Source organism: Chlamydotis macqueenii, chromosome 3 (assembly GCF_036417535.1).
Source record: "Chlamydotis macqueenii isolate bChlMac1 chromosome 3, bChlMac1.mat, whole genome shotgun sequence".
NCBI classification, from domain to species: domain Eukaryota; kingdom Metazoa; phylum Chordata; class Aves; order Otidiformes; family Otididae; genus Chlamydotis; species Chlamydotis macqueenii.
This window is the reverse complement of record NC_141558.1, coordinates 124,870,957-124,893,365: the sequence shown is the minus strand read 5'-3', so window position 1 is coordinate 124,893,365 and position 22,409 is coordinate 124,870,957.

The window sequence follows — 22,409 nt, the reverse complement described above, 5'->3', positions numbered from 1 at the left end:
ACCGAAAGACTATTTATGGTATGTTGTTTTCTTTTCTTATCTCTTGGGTGTCTTTCAAGACATATGATCCAAATGAATGGGTTCTCTGTAATAATTAAATACCGAAAACCTCTTTAACTGATCGTATCGTCGAGCAGCCAACAGGAAGCATAAATCATTTTACTATCTGCTTTCTTATTGTAATAAAACCTCTTTTTTTTTTTAATCTGTTTTTTAGTAGAGAAACCAGTTGCAGAAATCTTCTATGAAGCACTGGTTGCGATTTGTACTGGGCTTGTGGATGATGCCCAGTCTTCCCAGGCTGCAGGCAGCACCTTTGCTTTTAGAAATGAAGATTAATAGAATGTAATTTGGTAGGCAAAGCCAGAGCCATTAGCCTGTGGTCAGACCTGCTCATGAATGCAGATTTAAAATGAAAAGAATGATTTACAGGCACCTGGCTGGGAGCACCGCAGGCTGCTTGTCAGCACTCTGACTGCTGAGCTGAGCCAGGGTTGTGGGAACAAAGGTGTGCAGGGTCCATCCACGCGCACAAAGCTACTACAGGGTGCACTCAGCATGTTACTTTCTTTTCTCCCAAGGAACGCCTGGGGGAAAAAATCAGGGATGAAGATAGAACACTGGAAATGTGTGGCACCGTGTGTCTGCCAAAGCACTGCAGCTCAGAGTACCGTGTGGAAGTCCAAGACATTTACACACATCTACCAAAACTCCACCAGCAGTATTTGAAACAACGTAGCCACAAACCAAAAGGAACTTGTACTGGGACCTGATGTTTCTTTCCTGATTTCTCCTCATTTCCTCAATCTGCCTCGGAAATAGGAAGTGCCCAAATTTGTAAATGGGGTGATCTCACCAGAAAAAGGTGCTTAAGAGTGACACTGTGCCACAGTCCAAACCCATGTCAGCTTGTGAGATTTCAGAGGAGCCAGAGAACTTACCTGTTTTCACCATGGAGAGTAAAGCTTTCGTAGCACAATTTTTTTTTTTTTCTCTCTGAAAAGCACCAAAACCAACAGAAGTATTTTTCTGTCTGTGCCTTGGAATGAAAAGGTGAGTTCTCTAACCGTCAGCTCTGCAAACTCAGTCTGACACCTGAATAGCTGTGGTATTTCTGGCTGTTATACCAGTGACAGCGACAGAAACAGGCTCTTAGACTATGCTGGATAGCCACAAAGTCGAACTTAGGCCTCGGGGACCGGTATCCTTGGCTTTCTTCCACTAGAAGAGCATACTGGGCTGGGTGGTGGGAGAAGGGATTTTCAAAGATGGAATTCAGGCTCCGTGTTGTCCCTTGCTCTAAGTCCACTGCTGGCAAAGCAGCTCACTTGCGCTGACTGCAGATGGGCAGTCCCACATCCCAGCCTCTGCACATGTTTCCACTTGGGAAACATATTCCTGGTGACCTGTGTAAATGTTGGGGCCTGAGAAACCTCAGACACCACTCTCTTGTCCAAGACTGCCTTTCCCAGGGGAATAGAGAGAGAATGCTCACCTAAGCAGAAGCTGCAAGAACGTGTATTTCACCCTTTCTCTTCATTTGCGTGGCTTTTGGTATTATCTCCTGTGCTCTATTTGAGCCCTGTCCCACACGCAGGAAGCAGCTTCCACATGGGCATTCCTGGGTCACTGCTGTCTTATTCGTGTTTGGGACTCAGCGACGACTTTAATGTCTGCAACATTGCTTCCTTCACCTTATGATATTTTAAAAACGGCTGTTCAGTTCTGCTCCTGAGATGTCTTGTGGTGCAGGACCATGGCACGGCCCCACTTCTCTGCCCCACACGTCAGGCTTTTTCCCTTGGAGCACACTCCTGGTGGAGGCCAGGATAAAATCTACCCTCTGTTTATGAGGGCTCTGAGCCGCCGCAAAGGACCAACTCTTCTACATCAGGGACAAAACATACTTCAGCCCTTGCATAAATGTGGCATTCCTGTTTGCCCAACACAAAAACAGCTGGTGGAACTCAGGATGCAAACCAAAAATGCCACCTTGCCACTTCTCTGCTTCTCTCTTCTACTTCTGTTGGACCAGGCCTGGGGAATGGCTTTGCTCTTTTTATAAGCTGGAAGAAAGCTGAGGCTGATCCACCAGCCATAAATTTCCACAGTGCAACGGTACTTCAAGCCCGCTATTTTCCTTCCTGGGCGTGCTGTAGCCTAGACACAGTGCTGGGACAGCAGCCAATACAGCAACGCCGGGCACTCATGCCAGTACCAGTTTCTTTATACCTCTGAAACAGCGCAAAGAAATAATGGTGCCACCAGAGGTAGATATGCATTCAGCCTTCCTCTGTTAACATCCCTGCTTTGATAGCACAACAGTACATTTTAACAGTCTGCTGCTAAATGTCTGCATTTTGTTCTTTCTCTTGTTCACTGCTCAATACATAGTATTATTTTATTTTCATTGAGTTTAAATTTAAATATTTTATCTGCAGTGCATTCCAAAAACTTGTACTGGTGAGTAGTTTCCCCATAAGAGCAAACTTTTCTTTTGAGAAGGATTTGGTAACACGTTGAGTGGGCAGGCTGATTCCCAACCAATTATTTATTCAGAGAAACTTCTGCTTGTGAGCAGACTGCAAAGTCCTCAGGTCTGTTTCTCACTCAGAATTATTCATGGGTTTTCTGAGTAACAGATAGTTGGTCTGCAAAAACGTGCGTTTCACAATTTTTCACCCGCAGAAAGCTCAGTCACTCAGGGATCTAGGATCGTGACAATCCATACAACAAGAAATTGCACTGCACTTGGTATGCTGACACAATGCAATATGTTGTCACATAAAAACATCTAAAGACGCTCCGATCCTAGGAAAAAATGTTGGGGATTTTTCAGTTAGCCTTTACCTGGAACAACTTGGTCCTGTGTTTCTGTAAGGGGAACACCAGCAGGTTGACTTTAAAGCAGTTCGTTTAGCTCGACATGGAACGGAGTTGTGCTTCATGGATATAACCTTTGTAACCAAAATTAAGAGCGCATCAAAAGGCAAGAAAGCCAGCTCGAACTAATCAGTTGCTACCAGGCTGTTGCAAGTGAACTACCAAGTAACATGCCTCCAGAGGTTACAGGCTGGAGGGAAGCAGAGGCATGTATGTACTACAATGAGGAATGAATCTCTACGTGGTACAAGACACTACAGAGACAGGGTTTTCAACCGTCTTGAGGGCCAAACAGTCCTCATCAGCAACTTCAAACTACGAGCCGAGACAGAACTAGGCAAGGAACACCATGCTCCATCTTTCTGGGGTAAAAATATCAAATATCAGCAGAAAATTGGACCAGACTACATATTTGGATGCAGAAATCTTGACTGGTGGCAATGAAAGTTTTAGAATAAATAATATGGTTTCATCTGGAGCTACGGGGATCAAAGACCGTTTTTGCGACTTCAAGAGGGACAGAACAACATGTTCTAAAGAAATCATGATCTTAAGGGTTTTCTCATCTCTAAGAGGGTATGCTTATCTGACATTACAGATGATACATCCTGTTTTGCAGTTAAACTAAACACATAGGGGCAGGATCCTGAATGTATGTGTATCATCATGCTTGCTGGAAAAACAGATGAGGAATTCAAACAAGCAGGTTAAGGCATAGTAACTCAGAAGGTAAGGACATACAGAATGGAAATTGTGGCTCTGTACTAAAGTTTGGCATCCTTAGTGAGTGAGAGGAGAGTTGCAGCTGATCAACTTCACTTCTAAAGGTACCTATAGATGGAGATTTCCACTTAGCTATGAAAAAGCAACCTGTACAGGCTCTATTGCATTTTCTTGAGCCTTATCTAAATTTAAACTGGCTTTTGTTCAGGGAAAGCAATTAAGACAAAGTAATCAAAATACTGTAAGAAATTAGCAGATCTCTTCACTTACTAGAGGATGAGCTGTCAACTGTTCTAAATAGCCAACACCCAAATTATAACAGGTGTAGGTAACCAGCAAAGAACTGACACAATGTGTGTTTTACGTATGTTTAAAAACAAATGATACGTTAAAAGATACATCCTATATGTGATGCACATAACAAAAGATCTGCTTGGATACTTTATGCAACAGGAACAGGAACAGACCCTCCAAGTAAGCCATCATGAGCTAAAAAGCCACAACACATTGGTATCTTCTCACCAGTGCTCCTCAAGGCTGGGAGACAGGGTACTTCATTTACTATATTTTATTTATCAGGAAGTGTATGCTACAGTCTGATCTGTTTAAATGCTGATATACACTGCCCTAAATTTTGTCTTGTTGGTTCCGCCTCCCCTCCCCAAATCTGTATCTACTTGTTCTAAGAACTAGAGTCCTTAGATTTTGACATTTTTGTCTGTGGAGGGGAAGACTGGATTTCTTCTCCAGAGGCAACCTCTGATTCAAGGCTTGATGCTTTCTTCAGACACACCACCTCATTAACCGCAAGCATGCATTACATTATCCTTTTCCTTAAAAATATACAGCAACATCCCCATCCCAGGGAAGTCCACTGGAAATCTGCCATGTAATCCATCAAGGCAATGGTATTTCTTTTATTCACTCTCAGAAAGGGACCTAAGTAGTTACCATAAGACATATCATCCTTCATATGATACCTCTTACACAAATTCACCCTGCAATTTTTTATTTCTTGGGAATAAACATTTTGGAGAGTTAGTTTTTATAAACTGCTATTTCACCAAGCAGTATATTTACAGAGACATAATTTCCCAGTCCCTTTGTTCACTCGACAGCATCCAATTACCCCCTGAACTCCTTCACAGAACACTTAATTTCCCACTTTAGCAATTCCTACTGTATTTCAGCTAACCTTTCTGTTAAGACTCTCTCTCTCTCTCCGATCTGCTAATAGCTCTGGCCTTTAGGAGCTGCAGACCCACTGACAATTCCCACCAAGTCCTTTTCCCGTGGTGCTAGGGCCTTCCTCCCCAGCTGTGTTCTTGCAACCTCCTTACCTGGTTTCCACTACGCCCTCGTATTTCCTAACTCAAGCATTTTTATTCCTCTTGGACTAATATTTTGTCATGCGGGCAAGAGCTGATTAAGTCATATTTGTTGCTGCCTGGTGCACTCTGTAAACCTTTACATTTTCATCCCTACAAATTATAGGCTATAGTAATATATACCCTGTAACTACACATTAACATTCAGTCTATTTTTATTTTGCATAAATGCTAGCACTGACTTGGAATTGCTCTTGCTTCAGCACCAAGGGAGGAGGTAAAAAGGATGATTTTGCAGTTAGTGATGCCCAACTACGCTCCTCCAGAAGATGAGTTCAGCTGCTGCAGAATGAGGCCAATGCTGAGTGTTTTAAAAACCTCCCTGGATTTTCTTCAGTATCCTTAAAGCAACCGTAACTAGATCCAGAATGACTTCCAAACATCTTAATTGCATAAACTCTGAGAAAACAAGAAACATTTCAGGTAGTGATCATTATTTTGAGAAAAAAAATAAAATAAAACCAACTACCTGGACTAGGATGGATGTTTCATTTATTTGAGGCACCAAGAGGTTTTGAAGTTACCCTTAAAAATGGCACGCGCTCCATGTGAAATGCGAGGGTGCCCTCCAGCGGTGACAGCACCGGATCCACTCCGTGGGACACCGGCAGGCCATCACAAAAGGACCCCAGCAGGGCTCTTCCCTGGATATTAAATGTCATCCCAAACGCAGGCAGCTGCTCTTTATGCAACGTTTTTCATTTTCTTCTTGCACCTTTTTCATTTAATTTCTCTCCTACTCGCTACTTCTTTGCCTCCTTTGTGATTTCTTTTTCACTTCACAACATCCATACAGAAATTCAAACTGTAACTTTCCCTAAACATGACAGCAGGTTTAGGGAATCCGTGGAGTCATTTGAAAGCATCAAAATGTTTAGAAAGTGCCCTTATAGCCGAATTGGAATAACGTCATTTTCAAACGTGGTGCCAATTTCACCAGAATATCTGCAGTTTGATTTTCACCAGTGCAGATCAACAAATTAACGAGCAGGAGGAACAAACACAAATTTGGCACACCAAGTGATCGCTCCTCTCTAGGAGTACAACAAAAGCCTAACATCCCTCCCGCTATTGCTTTTACTAACCTGAACACCAAAGAAAATGGCAAGACTCAGAGAGCCAGCAGAACACAGCAGCCTCACCGTGGCAAAAATGAGAGCTCAGCAACTGAGGATCTTCACTCGTAGAACACGTTGCCTTCTGTGCAGCCAGCAATACTCAGGACCAAACTGCAAACTCTGCAGCTTCCAGTCCTTTCCTCCAGTCAGGCTACAGATCAGTAATGCGACACTGAGGGGCTCGTAACGCACGGAAAACACCATACTCAAACTCCTTGAAAATACCATGCCCAAACGCCTTACCAGCATTTAAAAAAAATACCTAAGCTTTCCTTAGAAATAATTTCACATGGCAGGTGGCAGTATTTGTTCCACTCATTAATTTTAGTTGATAATTAAATGATTATTTTAAATATAATTAATTAAGCCTCAGTAGCGTGGGTTTGGCTCTGTTCTCAAACAATTTATCTTGTGAAAATCTTGCAACCATCCTCACAAAGATTCATGCCTCTGTTTGTGTGTGTGTATAGGAATACAAAAGAACTGTCAGCTGCTATTTTTGTGCTCTGCCATCCTGTGGATTTGCTGGCATTTAATCAAAAGGAGAAGACTTCATTCTGTATGCTGCTACAGACTAGCAAGAGGTGGTACCTGGCAATCACAGACAAGACTGAACAGAGCAAAAGGAGGGAGAAATCCATCTCTCTTCTTTACCTTGCTCCACTTTTTCCTTCCAGTGAGATAGTTAAGGGAAAATTTCTCATGGTTTCTTTTGGGCAATAAAGAGCAGAAATACCACACACAAATCAAGATGGAAATTTGCTACTCAGTGTTGGCATACACCTAGGGAATGGTACCATGGTACGGAAAGGGAAATGAAAACTTTGGAGTACCTGGGAGAGCGAGGAGGATAATACCGAGGGTAATCCTCACAGGCAACACAAGTCATCAAGTTCAGGCTGCCCACGCACCCTCAAGCAAACACGTCAAACCACATCACCTGGAAATTTTTGTTTTGTGAAGCTGGTCTGAAAACGTCCTGGAAAATATGAGAGTCTGGGAAATTTTTACATCCTGCCAGTATTCTCCTAGCAGTGTAATGCTCTTGCTGCCAATCCAGGCTGTCAACAGAAAATATACTTGTTTTAACCTAAAGCTGGTTTTCAAGCCACTGAATAACTTCAGGTCAACTGAATGAACTATGAGGTTTTGCGTGAAGCTTCATTTTTCTTACTCAAAACTAACTGATAGAAAATATAAAGATGGTTACAGCGGGCACAGAAATTGATGGACACCAGATGTTGTCCCATGAAAGCTCAGCAATGTGGGAACAAGACTGCGAAGAAACAAGTTTGAATAATGTGTTTGGGTTCAGCCTCAAGTCCCAGAGTAAGTGTGATTCACTTCTGACAGTTTGGGGAAAAAAAAAATTCAGAAGCTACCTGCTATTTGGGATACTTGAATAGTCTGCCAGCGGAAAATCAGATATTAATGATATTAGTGTTTTAATCTGATTTAAGTTTTCCACTTCTGCTAAGGAAGCATCTGCTGATATTGTAAGTGCAACTTGTTTTATTGACCCTTGTCTCAGCGTGAGCTTCCCACAGCCCTTTCTCAGTCTTACAGGCTGTTCTGGAAGTAATGGCTCCAGCCCTGCGCTTTTGCTCCCAGAGAATGCTGCCAGCATGCCCAACGCTGACGCAAGCGTGGAGCTGCCCAGCTGTGCTATCTGATTCACGCTGGCTTTCTAATCTCTGCAAATTTTCATTTATGACTTCAACCTTACTGGCACAATAATGTCCCCTTGCCACCACGTCTAACTCACTCAATCGACATGTTCAGACTTCTCTTCTGATTATTTCCAGGTTCTCAGGCTTCTCTGAGACTATTTTCAAATGATAAAATTGTTAGTATTACACGTTAGTCCTGAAAGTATACCGTTCTTTCTAGTATTCTCAGTGCTACATAGACGGCCTTAAATGCAGTGTATTTAAAAGAGAAGAAACGCAGTCTGGATGTCTATATTCTTCTAGTTCAGGGCTCTTCTAGAAAATTTCTTATTGCTAGCCTCTCATGACCACATGCAGTGAGTAAAATGCAGAATATTTTTCTAATATAAAACAGCAATAAATATTTCAGTAGTAACTCCTTATCGTAGGAGTTAGTTATGTTTAGAAAAACGAAGTTACCTCTGTTATATCAGTTTTTAGTCCATGAGTAAATGCTTTAGACAGCCAAGACAAGAAAATGTTACATATAAACAGAGATATGGAAATTATTTATTACTGTCACTGGAAAATGTTACATAAACCTTCCTGCATTCTTCGTACCACCTAAGAACAAGCACAATTCTCCTTTCCCTCATACCAAGTGATCTCACACGGTAGACATGCTGAATTATGAGCCTAAACAGACATCAGTCACTGTGGAATTCCACAACTCCTTAGCTTAAAGGTGGGTAAAATGTTAAAAAACAGGAGCGGAGCGGGAGGAACAGAGAACAAGTGACAAATGTGATGTTACATAATTCACATCAAAATTGCTAATACATATCTTGTTATAGCTCAACATCAGCAAGACTGGCATCCCTGTTAAAAAAAAAAGTTTATATTTAATAATTCTCATTCATTAATGCTAAGTAGCTTGAAACAGTTCCCAGTACCCAGCACAGCTTTGTTGGCAAAGCAGCTTCCAATTCTGTGAAAATGTTCTATTTCTGTAACACAGCTTAATCAGTATCGATACACTTCTTACTCACTGAATGGCGGTAATCACCACAAAGACACTCGGCATTTATACAGAAGCAATGTGTGTCATTTCATCAGAAACGCACTGCACTTCAGTATTGGGGATAACATGGCTAAAGGCTTCCAAAACCTGTCCCATTACACATGAATGTCTGACTTCCAGAGCTTTTCAATTCATATATACATATCTGGTTTGAGTTTAAGGCAAATCCTAAGGAAATATTTTTATTATTAAATGAGTAAAAGCTCAATTTTGCCAGTATAATACCATCCACCAATACAGTTTTTTTCTCTCTTGTTAAATGAAGTGTTCAATTTAATTACGGAAATTCTCAGGGAAGATCTAATTTCTGTCAGCCAATGGCAGGCACACAGGCTCAAAGAAAATAGCTGCTCTTTAACAAAAATTAGGGCATTTTGCAAGCATTTGACCATAGCCTTATACTTTATTTCACTCTGGCAATCTATGCTTGGTCAAAACTGCAAGTAGATATGTATCCAGGCAATGTATCAAGGCACAAACTGAACTTAGGTAAAAAACAGAGAATAGGATTGAATATCCTGTCTCAATACAATTCCTCAAAGGGCTCCTATGTGCTAGACATTTTCTTTAGCTTTGCTAAACCCACTGGCCTCTGCTCACTTGAAAGCTGCTAAAGTTTTCCGTGAAAAACCTACTGAGCTTCAGCCTTAAGCAAGTCTTAAGCAAGTCCTCCTTCAGTCACCTATGACAAACGTGGACAACGTTTATTCCCGACACCCAACCTCATTTCGGTTTAATTCTACCTAGGGAAGAGAATGCCTCTACAGGAAGAGCAAAATTTACAACTAATCTTCATTAAAGCTCTTCACTGAGAAACACAGAAGAAAACTCGCATCTGAACCTGCAATTAGTTACTGCCACTTCCCCCCATCCCCAACTTACTTTCCTTCGGTAATAGTAAATTTACCCTCGTTTTCACGCTGTACTCTATTTTCAGGCGTGTGGGCAGCATGGCCAGACTTGCAGCTCTCACCAAGGCACCAGCATCCCCCATTAAAGCAAAAGGAGAATTTTGCACGGCGCCAGGATGGCTCTGAGGTGATCCATCTGAGGTTGTCACGCAAGGCCAAGAAGAGCAGAGGCCCTGTGAACTAACTTGAAAAGGAAAAAAACAATGAATGGTCTGGAACACTGTCACTATTTAGCAGTTAGCACCTTGCCTGGGACCAGGCAGAGATGTCTTCTCTTCCACACTATCACAGCTGGGTCTGTCAAAGCCTTCCTCCCCACTTGTTTGCTTAAAAAAAAAAACAAAAAAAAAATTTCAACACACAGCTACCAACACCTCAGTTTTATGTGACAGCTCTGTGATAAAGCTTTGTGAAGCTAACACAAAGAAACGAAATATTTTACAACTTACTAGCTAGTTTAAAAGGTTTCAACTCTATTTTTCCACCTCTAAGAAAGATGCCTGAATAGCATCTGCATGAGGAAAGGGGGAAGAGAAGACTCAGAGCTGAGAAAACCACTCCACCCTGTAAAACCAAAACAAACCATGCTCAAAAATGAGGAGCAGAGCATATGTGTGTAAAGCTCACTAACCTAGCAATTAAGACATTCTCCTAGGAGGAGAATTTACGTGTCTTTTATAGAAAGCCACTTCTGGATAAAATAAACTAGTCCTTGGAGATAGCACTGAAAAGTCAATGCTTCCTGCTAGATGCTACAGCATGCACATGGGGCCAGTGGGAGCTCCTCCAGCTTTCAGTAGCCACTCAGTGCCCCAAGGAAACCCAAATTACCAGGAAAGAGCACGCAAGCACAGCAGGTACTTCTGTGTCAGATGGCACTTCACCTGATCACAACACAGCCTCTGTCTCCAGCACAGATACTTCTTGATGCAAAAACAAAAGTCCAGATCGCTACACATACCCCACAACCATCAGAAAGATGAAGGATCTGATTTTGTTTTTATTTTTATAGGCTAGCACAAAAGAAAGTGTGAGGAGCCTGATAAATGCAAAGAGCATGGTGCCATGGTTACCAGTGACATTAGATCCCTGACTGAGCAAACTAGCTGCAGGAATGAGTTCTGTATAAACAGAATTACTCAATTATGTTAGCTGTGTGTCTATAAAACGTGATGCAATTGGATTTCACAGATGCAGGATGTGGTTTGTGTTTGCTCTGTCTGCGTGTAGACTCTTCAATAAACGCTCTTTTGCTCTCTCAGCGGTCACACTGCTTTCATACCGACTTCACCTATTACACCAGCTTTGCACCTGCTCTCAAGAAATGGATTGACACTGAGCTGGCTGAAACTGTGGCTTTGCTCTCAAGACCTCGCCAATATTGTTCCAGACAAAACAAAACACACCAAAAAAAGATTAATTTTTCCCTCTCTAAAGGAAAACATACATTTACCTTGCATGACATAGAAGAGACCAAGCAAAGCACTCTGATTCTGGAAACCCGAGTATCATTCCTGCCTTTGAAATTAAAAGCGTAGCACAGTACTGGCTGCAGCTTATCTCGTCTAACCATGGGCCAAAAGCAGGGCTACCTTCAACGTCAGAGCAGGCTGCTGAGGGCTGGTCCAGGCAAGTTGTGAATACATCCAAGGATGGCTATTTCACAGCTGCTCTGGGCCCCTGTTCAGTGTTTTACCAAGCTCACTGAAGCATTTTTCCATTGGCTAGGTTTGCAGACATGAAGCAAGCCATCTTGCTTTGCCTCTATTTTCACAAGTGGAAACTGGGAATAATATTATAATAGGTTTCCTTACGGTGGTCAGGGATCTGCTGATGAGAAGCATGGTGATAGCCAGTTACTCATTTCTACTTACAAGATTCAAACTTAGGTCTGAGAACAAACATGTAAGCAGGCAAAAAGCCAACAGTTTTTTCCTAGAAGTAGAAGGAAAAGGAATAAATCATATTCCTAAATCAGCGCCACATGTAGCTGCTGCTTGCGGAGGCAAGATGTCCATTTGAATATTAGGGATTTTGCACCAGTGACACGATCCCCAGTATGAGAATCCCGGAGATTGAACCATTCCCTCTCATGGGATGGAGATTTCCTTCACTGAACATAGCAGCAATCACTGGGGTTAACAGCTGAGGACAAAAACTACTGAGGATGTTTGATGACCAAGCAATAATGCCAGTCCTCTAGGACTCCAAGATGGAAGCAAGATCCTGCTGAGAATCAACCACTTATTCTTGTCTGGGATGCAGAACAACATGAAGTCAGGCTGCAAACTAGTCAAGGTTACTCGAACATTAAGCAATACCACAAAGCATTGACTTACGACATGAATATAACTGAGATCAGCATAATTTTCACCACCAGCACAAAGCACTCAGGCCTGACTCTGGCTGTCAGCAAGGATTTCTATGGCACAGGCTATGCCCTTGGAAAATACTGCCATGAACAGGAAGCATTCCCCTACTGCGTGCTTGTGTTAAAACTAGACAACATACACCTGGGAATATCTGAGGGTCCACTTCCTCAGCATCCATAGGAAGCGTGGGGCACAAAGTTACCTTGGGGATAGCAGAAGGTGCATTTGACAGGTTTATTCAATTTGTATCACAAGCAAAATGATTATACATCACACCCAACCAGCAGCACTGCTGCGAGTGCTCATCAACAGTTGCTGTTACTTAGCGCTGTAGTGACATGTATTTTTATATTCATAAAATAAATAACGAAATTGGCTGTAATCCCTTCTTCATGCCAACACGGCATTGAAAATTAAAAGCGCTACACCTATCAACAGCTCATCACCAGCAGAGTCAAGTGGATGATTTCTCCCAGCCTCCAAGATAACAACTAAAATAGTATCTAAATAAGGAGAAAACTCCCAAGTATTTCCACATAGAATCACAGAATCGTTATAATTGCAAGAGTTTTTTTCTTCTGAGATTCTGCCTTAGGAAAGTAATCCTTGATGGTCTCAGACTAATCCAAATGGAGTCTAATCCAAATATAGCTCATAAGTATCTCTCAGTAGGTTTTTATAAATAGTACTCTTTCATATCTCACTTCACATCCCTTCATGATCCTTATCCCTTAAAAGCCCTTGATTGATGCTATGAAAGGAAAAACTCTGGAATCCCCATCTTCTTCTGTGCTACTTTCAGACATTTCACTGTCCGAGAGCCCTTACGGACAACACTTTTCTCAAGCTTCAGATGCTGGTCACAAATTCTGGAAACAGATAGGTTGTGGTATACCTGCCCCTGCCACCAACACTCACTGGTTCCTTGGTACACATTATTCCTTCCTCATCCCATAGTTATAGCAAACCACCTCAGCATTGCCCTTGTCCTGGGACAGCTAGATACAGTGAATGTTAGATTTATCAGACTTTTTTTTTCCCTGAGAAAACACTGTGTCATGTTTTTGACATTTTCTTTTTGTCTTTCCATCACTGAGCTAAATGTGGTGGTGTAAGAAAGAGGGTAAGTTAAACAGTTCAAGAGTAACAGAGGCTGGGGAATTTGGGTAGACTTCCTACTGTACTCATCTCATTGTCTTTGATGATAGGAATTCTAAGAGAGGTAGCAAGGGGAAGGTGTAAACTTGGAGTCCAATCTTCTACCAATAAGTTGTATCTATTTAAACTCAGTGTAAGGTCTGTGGAGTCAGGGAAGCATAACAGCGCATACGGGAGTGCAGGTGGCCTGCCTCGCACAATCTCGCACACCACTGCCAAACCAAGACGTTTCACAGAGGCACTTAGGGCTGAACCAAAAATGGTTCACAGCCCATTTGCAAAACCGAGGTGAGACTTTGAAACCCAAAGAGACAATTATTCCCTTCATGCTTTGATCATCCTTTTATAAGGCATTCCCACTTCCTCAAAGAGCAAGTTAAGAAGAGGATTAGAGATAGAAAAATAATAAAGGATGAAAAAAGGCAAAACATGAAAGGATAACAACAGCAGAAATACTCTAATTTCACCTCCCAAGTAACGACTTTTGCTTTTAATCCTTCACTGGCTGAGAAAGGACTATGTGGATCTACAAAAGTGATTATTATATACAATTTGTGACTATACTAAACAAATTTTAAAAAACAACGAGGATTTTCAAACAAAGTGATATTGAAAGTTCAAATAAAACGAAGAAAACCTAAAGTCTTGTTGTGTATACTTCATTATCTGGTTTTGCATCTGAAAGGAAAAATGCTGCAATTCAACCCTCATTTATTTTTCTTTTCCACTCTGTATCTACTAACAGCAACCTTAGCAGCAGTGCTGATGACAGTAACAGTTTAGTGTTATTGCCATACACATCCCCTCTGCTATAAAAGTGTTCCCATATGCTAAAACGGCAAGTTCCTTTGAGTACGATGCTTACCCCAACAGATGCTACCCCAAAAGATATAACTCTTGATAGTGTTTGAGGCCGTTCTTGCAGAATACCAAGAATTGAAAGTCAACCCTGTCTGGCTGGCGCGTTCCCGCTGCTTTTTGACAGATTTTGCCTCGATATAAGACCACTACAAAATTAGCATCTTACAGTATACTAAGGTCTCAAATTGCTACTTAGGAAAAATTCTGACCTGGAAAGTTGCACCTCGAGTATATTTACAGATGATGCTCTTTGGCTCAAAATCAATGGTAACATACTGAAAACGTGCAAAAAGACAGTTATGTTGTCAGCAGCACTGTGCAATAATAATGAAAGAAGTGACTAGAAGACATCCATCACACTAGGCTGTTTTTTTTTTTTTTTTTTTAATAAAGTGTTTGCTCTGTCCTGTATTGTTTCTCTTTCCTTTCAGAAATTCTTTTCTTTGCCGCTTCCCCCAGTTCCAGCAACGACGGGCTTAGATGTACTGGTTAGGATATCTGCACAACAGCTGTCTCTCTCACAACCACCGAGATGTCCCACATCATTTTGGCTGACCTGAGTACAAAACTGTGTAGGCTTTGGTACGGATAACACAGACACGGGGGAGGGAATCCCTTCTCAGTTCCTAGGAAATGTTACCAAAAACCCAATACGCAATGACAGCAGGCAGTACAAGCATTTTCTCCTTCCTGGAGCAGGGTACAGATAGGAAGGTCTGGTGCACGAGGAGGACATGCGCCTGCCCTGCAATTCCAAAATCAGAGTGCTGAGTTTTTAGTACGTGTCCTTGGTAACCCCCACAACCGATTTCTGAAGCAAACCATAATGCAAAGAGCTGACAAGCACTTGGAATCTTCCTGGCAAGTCAGAAACATGCAAGGAAAGGGCTTACTAAAGTGTGCCAAAAGGATGTCTCTGTTGAAAAATTCTCCTCTGATGGAGGAGGCAGCCCATTGCCAGGATTAGCTCCCTGACCACAATTACTTTGGATGTGTCAAACAAGACAAAAACATTTCTTCACCTCATTTTCAGCATGCATCTTCCGGTTTAAATGAGCCAAGTATCTATTAACATGGACACATACGAAGATGTGCATACGGAAAAGCATTTAGAAAAGTATACGCAACATTTCACCTTCTGAAAGACAAAACAGAATGTGTGCGTGTATACAAATTCACCCACATTTACATACTTCTTGCTTTATACCTACCTGCCTAGAAACAGGGAGAGCTACATGCATTGCTTTATCTTTCATTCGAGAAGCAGTTTGTGTATTTTTCTAAATATCTTTTACTTACAACAAATGTACCCTGTACTAGCATTGCCTTGGAAAACAGCCATTTCAGCAACTGAGTTTAAGATGTTGTTCTTTTCTACTAACAAGAGCAGTAATAAGTGGATTTGATGTCTCAGGACTCAAGATAATCTCTTGGCAGAACACCAGGAGGCAGGTATAGGAAACCACACTATAAACCCGGCTGAGATGTTAAGACATTTCAAACGGTGAATTTTCAATGGGTACAAGTAAATCTATTTTATCAAAGTCGCAATTGCGTCATCTCTTTTCACCTCTGCTTATTTTGGGTATTTCTAATGCACTCACATAATTGGACTTAAGCGTGAGACAGTAATTATATATAGGAATGAGTGCGAAGAGCAATATTTTTACTATCACTTCCAATGTACAGATACAGTTGTTACACCTTTTCTGGTGGTTTGTTGTCGTGGAGTTATTTCCCATGTTTTTCTCTTCTAGGATTCTTATATCCACTGCCTTTTCATGGTTGCAGACAGACTTTTGGGAACCTGACAGAATACGTTGAGAACACCCACAGTGTGACTAGATGGTTACTTCAGGAATCTAGAGTAATTTCTTCTAGGTCATCATTTTTTTTTTTCTAGAAATTGGAGACTTGTTTCCATCTCTGCTGAGGTTCAATGGAAGCTTCCAATTCCCCAACACACTTCACTCAGAGTAACTACAGCAGAAAAGCCCTGTTAGCTGCATACAATATTGCAACATAGAAAAAAAAAAATGCACCATCTCTAAGATGCACATTAAAAAAAAGCAGCAATATAAATGCTTAAAGACTAATAAAGTTCAAGAAAGAAGTATTTAAAAAAAATCAAAGATGCTGTGAGATAACAGAGAATTAGAAATAAAAGCAGCCAACTAGGTGTTGGTTTGAAGCCACTATGGAGGCACTCAAACATGTAGTTAATACAGCAGGGCAGAGGGACTAGAAAAAGAGGAGGCATTTTCTCACTCATTTTACCACTACAACAAAATAACAGCTCCTGCTTAAGCAAGCCATGCCTAAATAGGAACACCTACGTAAACTACAAACACACTTATCATATAAGAACAAAGCATGAATGAGAGAAGGAAATATTTTCAGGATGATAAAAATAAAGAGTTTGAAACCAGACACTTATTCACACGGTGACTCCTTAGTCAGAAGAACTTGGGTAAGTGGTGCTGCCTTTAATCCTCCTCTCTCACCTGCCCCAGAGTAACATTTCAGAGCTCTCACCGATCAGTGTGGGAAGAGGGTGGCTCATCACTACTCCCACTGTTCCACAGGATGAAGAAAGTTCCAGTAATGGAAAAATTAGAAACTCAATATAAAATTTCTCTGGGAAAAGCGTTTAAGATGACACCTTTTCTTGGGAGAAAGACAGCATTTGTTTCTGTAGGACTTGCTGCATTTCTTTGTGGAAGCTGTTCATTGTCCCACACACCTGGCACTCTTGCTGGCCTTTTCTCCAGAACCACATCGTGGCAGCTCACAAGGGAGGAAAACCACGGTGTGCTGAAGGGCTTGATAACTGGAGACATCAAACTATTGCTGCTCTCAGTTTCTTTTATATCCAAAATGTCATAATTCTTCACAAATAAAACATTGAAATAAACCATTAAGTTTTGAAAACACAAAGTCAAGATTTACTCCTATAAGACTGAGCAGAGATAACATAGCTGTGATGCTTCAGAGACGTGAGCACTGAGCTCTGCCAGCTCGATGCATCTCCTGACTAACGGGTGTAAGTTCAGTTATATTGATCTTGTCTACATCACCAAAACATCAACAGCCCACTCAAAGCCTCCCTTTACAAGACAGTGTGGGTGAGAGGGAGTGTCAGGGACATACATACTGTCATAGATCTGCTAACAGAAACTTATCTGGGGCTAGGGAGCATCAAGGTCACTGGAAAATCATTTAATGCAATGGGAACATGCAGTTATGTCGATCTCTGCAGAACATGGCATACACAAGCAAAATGAACTAAAAAAAGCAGGTATGCGTTGCACAAAGAGTATATATTTCAAATCAAAGCTGATACTAGCATGAAAGTTTACTCCGGAAGTTCTGACTCCACGTGTCTGATATCCAAACGGGGCTACCCATTCACACATTCACTGGAATAGAAGAGATCTGACAAAACCAGCTTCATTCTATGGTCTGAGCAGAAATAGAGACTGTGGCAGAACAAAAGATTTCTCTTTAAATGCCAAAATGTTTCTCAGCTGGTGAAGATTTGCAATAACAGCTTTAGATTTAAGCTTGCGTGCAGTTGTTCTGTATCACGGCCACAATGCAGGTATATACAGTCCGTCTTCACAGCCAGATAATCTGAAAGATGGAGCAGCTAAAGGGCTTGATCACAAAGCAAACCCACTGCAAGAGAGTGGAAGAGAACATAGGTAATCTATTGTTAAGGTTACCTATTATTAGGTAACATAGGTAACCTATTATTTTTTTTATTATAAGGAAGCTATTGGAGAAAAACATTGCGACTTTTAAATTTTCACTGCTATATCTCAGGATGAGCACCACTAAGTATATTACCACTGCACCACTCAGACAGAACAATTTTCGAAGTGGATTTTCAAGGAGATTTTCCTTAGCTTTAAACTGAACTATTTGTGAAAAACAAAGATTCATTTAAATCAAGAATAGTCAGGATCTTCATAGAAAACCTAATAAAAATTTCTGTGTTTAGATTGCTAGTATTTTTTTTTCCTCAATAAAAATTTATTTTCCCTAACATTTTGGGCTTCTCAGTATATTTTTCCTATGAAGTTTTTACTTATGAGAAACCAAACTAGGTACTTGATGATCTCTGAGCCTCAAGATCATGTTTCCTTGCACACGCACAATGAGAAATATTGAATAAAGCCTGTAAGAAACCTTTCATTGCTGAGTACTTAGCAGAATTGACTGAAATTCAGATCTGCTGCCCAGTTGCAAATTTTGATAATTCAGTATCTATTTTCATCCCAAAACAAAATGAAAAATTGAAATATTCATAGATTCTGTAGAACAAAATGCACTTAACAATTTTGCCATAAAGAGAATTGACTTTTCAAAGTAATTAAAGTGCTATTTTTTCCTTCTTGGAGATACGTTCTCCTGGAAGTTAGCGCAGGGACTTGTAGTCCTTATTTTTCCCAGTGAAATGATATACCCATTAGGGATTTTTTTCCTCACCAATTCCTCTGCTATTTTTATTCAAAGGGCGGGGGGGGGGAAGGGGGGGTGGGAAGGCATCAGTTACTTAAATCCAGAGCTACTTCTACCAGCTTACTGTTACTTTTTAAAATTAAGCCCTTAGGTATTGAATGGAGCTTCAAGACTAAAACAAAGATTAACAACCCGAAGTAGCCAAGTGACTATTAATCATTAAAGTCAAGATCACCTCAAGACCCAGATTTAAGTTATTACACTGGAGACTTGAAGGTAAATCTTTCCCCTCTCTCACCACAATACTATTGCTTAGTGTAAGCTCTTTCTTTAGTTTTCTGTATGAAAAAAAACCCCAAAACAAATGTGACTTTTAACCAAAAGCAAAACAGGAACAAATACAAGTCTCATGTGGTTCATGCAATAAGAATAAACTTTTAAAAAATGTATTTTTAAGCCAAGTCCATTGAGACAAGCTGCAAGCTCCAATAAATCTCAAAGTGCCTTCACAGTCCTGTATTTTCCCACTACAGCTCCTGCACCCATGTTGTCCAAAGCAAGACAGCACCGTGTAAGACAATATACTGTCCTCAGGTAACCGAAACGGGAGAAAAGCAGGAACTGACCAACACTTCACATCAACCCCTGACCTCAGCAGAAAGTGTAAACCAGTGTTAAACTAAACTGAAACACTTAGTTCTGTTTAACAGAGTAAACACCCTGGTTTCCCTGTTGGAGTGATATGCATTGCCCAGTGCAATGGGTGTGCACATTTGGGACTTTTTTTTTTTTTTAATTTTGCCCTGCACTATGTTATCCCTAAGTCTTCTGGGCACCTTGTCAAGCCAAGTTTAGCGAGATGCTATCAAGTGGCAGTTAGAGACAAAGCATACCGATTTGTTACTGGCCATTTTGTCACTTTTCCCACAGCAGAAGTAGCTCGCAGAGACTACGTTGCCACCAATGATTTCGCGAGGAATGCTGTCAGAGCCACACAAGAGCATCATCTTGTCCCTCTGACATTCTCCACATTATGTTTTGCATATGCACGCGTATATAAATTATAGCCAGTCAGTGACTCACAAATCCAAAGTGACTCTTATCTCATGGCTACACAGAGCAAGCCACATGTATCAAGACGAAGGCTGTGTCCTCACATGCACACCAACAGCCTTTAAACACCACACAAATTTGCATGTTTGGAATGCTAATTTTAATCAGCAAAAATAAGGAAAAAGGATTTAAGGCTTTTCAGGAGGATTTTTTCCTAAGGAGATACGAGAGAAGTGGTTGTACAATGAGTTTCAGAGCCTACAGGTGCACACCCTTAGCCGAGCAGAATTAATGACTATAATTAACAGTGCCAGCATCAGCAATATAAAGCAGACATTTATATACATGGGAAATTTGAATTGTGCTAGAGGTTCTCCCTGTCAGAAAACGGGAGGTTATCTGTGACAATCACACAGTCATAGCAAGTTGTCTTCAGAGATGTTTTATATCAACAACAAACAATAATTCTTACAGTAGGGTCACTTTTAAAACTATTTGAAAACGCATTACGATTAAGAGTGTATGAACAGATTCAGCAGAAGTGATACGCCTAGGACAAATAACATGGCAATCAGCCACTCCAAATTGATTACCATCATATCCGGTCTCCACCAAGAGCCAGTAATTACCTACACTTATCCCAGAGGCATTTGCATCATACATGTCTGTTAGTGTATAAATAGAGATGAGCGTATAATATCTTGTGCCTAAATATGTCAGTGAGTCACCAAAGAGGGGGAAGAAGTTGGGTTTTTTTCTTGCTGTATAGGCAAGGTACCATTTATTAGCAAGTTAAAAGCAAGATTGGGGGCATAGGAAGTTCTGATTAGAGACAGAAATGTTTTTCACCACGAGGCTGGTCAAACACAGACATGGGCCCAGAGAAACCACAGGATCTCCTGAAACTCTGCTGGGCCAAGGCCCTGAGAAACCTGATTGAACTGGAAGCCTGCCCTGATTTAAGTAAAGGGTTGAACTAGAGGCGTCCAAAGATCTTCCAAATTTAAAGTATGCTGTGATTCCAAGAGTCAATATGGCCCAAAACAGAGAGGCACCTCCAGGAACCTGCAGCGTCTGAGAAGCCACCTGAAACTGTGCTCAGACTATCTGCTTTTCTTTGAGTCCTAGCAACCTTCATTTTCTTGCTGGTAGATTGCTTTAAAGTTGCTCTAAGTGATAATGGTCCATAACTATAAATATCTCTCAGACTTCAGGAAAGTTATATTGTACAGAGACTGTAGAATATTGTACTGGAAGCATTACTGAGGGAGGGGGGTAGGGAATAGAGGGCTTAGAGAAATGCATTATAGCTGTAGCAACAGCATTTAAATCCTATTCTGTTGCATGCATTTATCTCCAGTGTTCTCTAACAGAAATCAGGTATTATTTTCCTTCTGCACAACAATAAACAATAACAATCAGCAGCAACATCTGGACTCCAGTCTTCTTAATAGCACTTTCATGCAGTTTAATGCAAAGTACAGGAATTGAAAGCGGAAATAAAACAGAAGTGTTAATTTGACACTTGGAACTTTACTATGGCGGTGCAATTTTAAGTCATTGTAACTGTAGACTTCTGCTGTTAGGTTATATTTTACAATAGTTTATTCATCTTGAGACATTTTTCTTAGCTGTCATCACTCATGTTTCAAGGCATTTAACCTTATTTTTCCTATTCTTTTTTACAGAACGTTATGGAACTGAAGTAACTTCAAATCAAGATTTCCCTGTACGCACCGAGTATGCTCGCCCATGCCACGCATCAGGATTAAAACGTACACGAGCTTCATCCCTGATGAGGTACAGACTGACTTGTAGGGTTGCTGCTGTCTTTGCTTGATCTTTGACATGAGGCAATTGTAACAAGGCAGTCCAGCAGCCAGCACCACCCGGGATGGACTAGTTTAGGTCCAGCACTGACATTTACTTCTGCTTATCTAACCAAGTTTAGAAAAGGCACATGGTAAAAACCGTCAGGGCATGATTGAAAACACTGCTCCTATTCTGTCACTGGTGGTGGCATAGCAATGCCCACACAATACTTGCAGTAACACACTTCAAGGAATTGCCCTGCAATAATAAAAATGCAACAACATCCAAGAATAAGGGGGAAAAAATATAATCGTGCCACAATGCCAATCCTGTCACACAGTTCATTGGAAAGCCATAAAGCAAAAGATGCTGCTTAGAAGATGATTTACCTGATCTGTCACTTACCTACAAATGCAGATGTGAATGCATGGTCATGCTTAAAGTGTTCCTTGCAGAGTAAATCCTTTCTTTGCACGTAAGTTTGCAAAACTTATACCCCTGGGAACATCAAACAAACCTCTTATTTCCTTTACCTCAACATAATATTGATCCACAAGGACTTCCAGGATTGTTCCCCCTCCTCATTATATTAAAAATGGGGGTTTTTTGGGGTTTGTTTTTTTTTTTTCCCAGGGTTCCCCCCCGCCCCGGAGAGAGGGAAGGGTTCATAGTTTTAGAGAAATACCGTATTGATTTTCCCTTCAAATACCACCTTAGCACTCTGTGAAAGCACCTTCAAAAATTAACACAGTCGATGCTGCTGGAGAGCAAAGGCCATTGTGCAGCATTTACTCAGCTGACGTAAAGGCTGGACAATTTTTGGCACTGTCCACTCTCATCATCTATTTGTCAATCCTGCCTCTTCAGTCAGGCTTAGAGAAAAGCCTTGGGGTTTTTGTTCTCATGTGATTTGCCAGGCTTCTCCAATAAATCTCC